The following is a 4,510-nucleotide window of genomic DNA, read 5'->3' as shown; positions in this document are numbered from 1 at the left end:
ATAGACTTGATCCTAAAAGTGATGATAGTGTGCCTACCTTGTAGAGTGATGATGTGGGTTTGAATGACCTAGAAAAAATTACCTTACCTTAGTATATAAAGAAAAGAAAGAGGCCTTATGGCTAAGTCTCCTCTATTGTTTCCCCTATGGTTTTTATGATCCTTAGTAATTATGGTATAGTTGAGACCTTATATGGTTGGCTAGTGTAACCTAACTTGATGGTTATAATTTTCCTTTGGGTGTTAGGCGTAGAGGAATGATGATGGTTGAGTTAAGTTACTCTTAAATGGGTTTACCCTAAGTGGGGGACGGTGATGTGAGTAGTAAGATTTTGATATTCTTATCTTGTCTTTCTATTCTTACTTGAGCTTGAAATTAAGGAGTTCCTAGAAGCTTGTTTATGATAGGAGTATTGCATAAAAGTATGAGTGGCATATTCTCCATATGTTATGTATGTCCTAATTGACATTATGTTAAGCTTGTTTAAGGCTTCTAAATTGCATGAAAAAGGATTTTTGATCAAATTCATATTCTCTCATGTTGATTGTGCATCTTGTTGTGTACATTATGCATTAGACTTCACGAGATAAGGTAAGAAGAATATTGATGCCACTTTAAGGTGTGGTATTTTAATCCATCAATGAGCAATTGGGTCTCCTTAAAAATGAAAAATGATGAGTCGCTTAAAAATTATGTGACTTTCATGATTTTGGAAGTATGAATGTAGGCTCACTGTTGAAAATTGGAGGCATGTCTATCTAGTTTCCTTGTGTATGCCTATAAATTGTAAGATTTTCCCTAAATGATGCATGTTTATGAAAGCTAGTGTTATGCTAGAAATTGAAATCTATGTGAAATGACTTCCTATTATTGTAAGTGTGTGGTGTGATTTACCATTTTGACTTCACTAGGAAGAAAGTTTGAGCATGTTTTGGTTTAAAAGTTGGGAACTTCTCATTTAAAATGAATTGACCTTTGTGCCTTTCTTGGGTATGAACTCATGAGGCATATAAGTATGTTGAGGAGAAGGACATTACTCCCTAAACATAACTAAGCATGGTATGGTTGAGTATGACCCTCATGGAATTAGGCCTAACTAATAAGAATCCATTGTTGATCTACTTGACCCAAGTCTATATGCATTGAAGCATGAGTGCCCAATTGCTTCTTGAGTGTTGTTGAATTTGCCTAAGTGTGACTTAAATGTTGTTGAATAATGAAGTCTTAGTAAAATAAAATGAAAATGACAATGTTATGATTAGTAGAAGGATGTTCTTCCAATGAACATGACAAGAGCCTATGTGAATTGATGCATTAAGGAGTGAGTGAATAAGGTTTTTGCTTGCTTGTGTTGAATTGAGTTTTAAATGGTTTGAAGGTTGGTGTTCATTGTAGGTTTGTACATTGACTTCTATGTGAAGAGGTTACGAATGTTATGAGCTGCTCTATGTGTCATTGAAGTCCTTGGCGTGTTTAAAGTGTTCCAAGTGTTATTCGAGGAAAAATATGCCCAAGTGGGGGATATAATAATACCCCCCAAAAATGAGTTAAGGTGTGTAGAGCCTCACATCATCATGTATGATTGATTCGAAGTCATTTGGAAGTCAAACGTCTAAGAACGTCCAAGACGTTCGAAAGTTAGCCCTTGAGATGTGCATGTGTGTCTTGGTATGTTTTAAGTGTTCGTTTTGGTTGAAATTTATATGGAATGTCCTTAACTTGTGAATGAATGTATTTATGTTTGAAACATCTAGGTACGACTCCCTAGTGTCCCTGCAAGAGGCCCTCAAGGAGTACCCAAAGATTATTGAGACACTTCCAATCGACGCCTCGTGCATGGGATGACACCCCGTCAATGGGGGCGTATCTCAACACATAAACATGTGAGCATGAGACCCAAAGAAGAAGCCTCACTCACCATCGACGGAGCACCAGTAAGGGCCGTCATTCTATCAAGGCCCTGTCGACTGGTGTCAGTAGGTGCTGCCTGCAATTTGCAGCATACACGCTGCCATGAAAGGGGTGTATTGGGAAATTCACTCCACCTCCCAAACTGTCCCTAGGAGGTTAATTCATGTATTTTATGGTATATTAATTTGATTTATAACATGAAATCCCAATACCCAATTCATTACTTCAAAATTAGACTTCCCTCCCAAACCAAACCTCTTCACAAACCTCCATCGAAGATGAAGCTCAAGGTCATCTTGTAGATGGGATTGTGATGGTTTCTTCACCATGTTTTCCTGGTTCCTTCATATAATAAAGGTATGATGATCCTTTATATTTACATAACCTTCCATCTATGGGGTTCCTTCAAAGCTTTTCAAATAGAATTTATGATCAAACTTCTTATCTCTCAATCTAGGCATGGGTTCTTTCAAAAAATGCTTTCAAAAGAATGATTATGATTGTTTGATGATTATATGCTGTTTTCATGTTGAATTCAATGCAATTTCATGTTGAACCCATGTTCCCCCCCCCCCCCAATCTAAATTTAGCCTATATGGTTGCATACTATGATCTTAATGCTAAGGATTGTTATGAGATTCAATTATGATATACTGATTTAGCTAATGCATAAGATGTAAATTTATGATCAGTTATGAATATTTGATCCAATGTGGATGAAGTTTTGAAGATTTGAATGAGATTGACCTATGCTCTTCTATCTTTTATGGATTGGCAATGTAGAGTACTTGATATGATCTTGTTCTTTTTATGATTGATGCATGATTTCTATTATGTTAGTTTACTTTTTTTGGATATGGATTGTTGATGAAATATGGGAATTGATAAATGATGATCAAGGCCTTGGTGAATTGGTAAGATTGCCTACTTCCTCTAATTTGACGATGATTGGCCTTGTATGGCATTGTGTGGTATGATCCATTATGGTGGCAGTGTTTAATTTATTGTCATTATAGGCAATTGTATTATGAAGGTGTGGTGGTGATGATCACCAAATGTGAAGCATGCCAAGTCTTCTATTCTTGTTGTTATCTAGGTTTTGTTGTTAATGTATAAGCTTTTTAATGACTATGTTAGGGTTATGTTTAGGTTCTGCGAGTGATGAAGTATTAATGATCAATGAATCCCTACCCATGTTCCCCTATGTTAATGTGTTTTTAGCTAATTTTAGGAGTATAAAGTGTAATATGAAGTTAGCATGTCTCATAAATAGATTGTGATGTGTGGTCTATGCTTGAATGTGTATCTTGGTCTCAAGAGGGAGACTGCCTCAACGTGTTGTTGATAGCCATTGCGTGATGATGTTGACCAATGTAAACACACTTACACATCATGTATGCTTAAAAAGTAGTATAGGATCATGGTGTCTAATGAAAGGGTATTCTCATATGCACTTGCGTCTACTACTATGCAAGTAAAGCTTATGTCTATGAAGTATGTTATATATCCCTTAACTAGGATGACTTTATAGGTGTACTAGTATAGGTAAGGGTATGGGACCTTGTCCATGCATTACACATGTGTGGCTTGATAGGATAGTTTCGAGGTTTGTGATCTATATACATGAAAATGAATACATGAATATGTTATGAACTTTTCTTATATATTTTGTGTAAAGTGTATTATATGATTAAGTATGAGTATACATAGTGTCTAAATGTTTTTATATAAAGGGATTGCTCATATAGTTTCACCTAAGCACTTATGCATGAATAAAGTACAAGTATGAACATGTGTGGCCTAAGGGTGTTCATGTGAAAAGTTTGCTCAAATATATGTATACACACAAACACTCGTGTATGATGACCTAGTCAATGGAGGGGATCTTGAAAGGTGTGCTCAAGAGTACCCTAAACTAGATGCTGCTTTACATATGCTATGTCTATGTGAAAGGACTTCTCACATGATTTAGGTAGATGAACTCTCATCTATGACCTATGAGCTAAGCATATGAAAAGTTAACTCTCCTAAGACTACATTTAATAAAGTAAATATAACAATCGTTTTTCAATAAAGGAACTTAGCTTAGCATCGAGTGAACTTAGATGAGGGTGACCCTTCCCAATGTTGGAAGTCTTGTTCACCATTGTCTTCACGAGGTGGATAACTACAATGCCTCAATAGCCATAAAGAGGGTTTCCATATAAACCTCCAAGTTCCATAAAATATGTTTTTCACATAGGATCTATCAAGTGATATCATCTAATATGCTAGCATGTCTTAATATTCTACCTTGGCTAGGTAGAGCACCTTCCCTTGGTGTAAGGATCTACAACACAAAATTCCATGTTAAGCACCTATGGTCTTAGTGTCAGTTAAGGCTATAGTTTCCATAAAGTAAAATGGAAAATGGAAGTAAAGTAAGGACCCTAACTAGGATAACCTAAAGGAAGTTTCTTAGTGTAGGTGGGGTTATGGGACTTCACCTATGCATTGCACAAGTAGCTTTTGAAGGAAGTTCTAGGAAGGTGTTCTAATGTGTGTATATATATATATATACATACATACATACATATATATATATATATATACACACATA

At 35.8% G+C, this 4,510-nt stretch overlaps 1 long non-coding RNA gene across 1 annotated transcript in view; it reads left to right on the top strand.

The window, feature by feature from the left end:
- The first annotated feature begins 601 nt into the window (after positions 1–601).
- The window catches only part of LOC114074271, a 5,051-nt gene continuing 1,142 nt past the window's right edge, over positions 602–4,510 (top strand). The window contains exon 1 of the long non-coding RNA XR_003574672.1: positions 602–2,268. This is a non-coding gene — a long non-coding RNA (uncharacterized LOC114074271). The remainder of the gene's footprint in view (positions 2,269–4,510) is intronic.

The sequence above is a fragment of the Solanum pennellii genome, chromosome 1, assembly GCF_001406875.1.
Source record: "Solanum pennellii chromosome 1, SPENNV200".
In the NCBI taxonomy this organism is placed as follows: Eukaryota; Viridiplantae; Streptophyta; class Magnoliopsida; order Solanales; family Solanaceae; genus Solanum; species Solanum pennellii.
The sequence above is the reverse complement of the archived record's forward strand: the minus strand, read 5'-3'. Positions and strand labels throughout refer to the sequence as shown.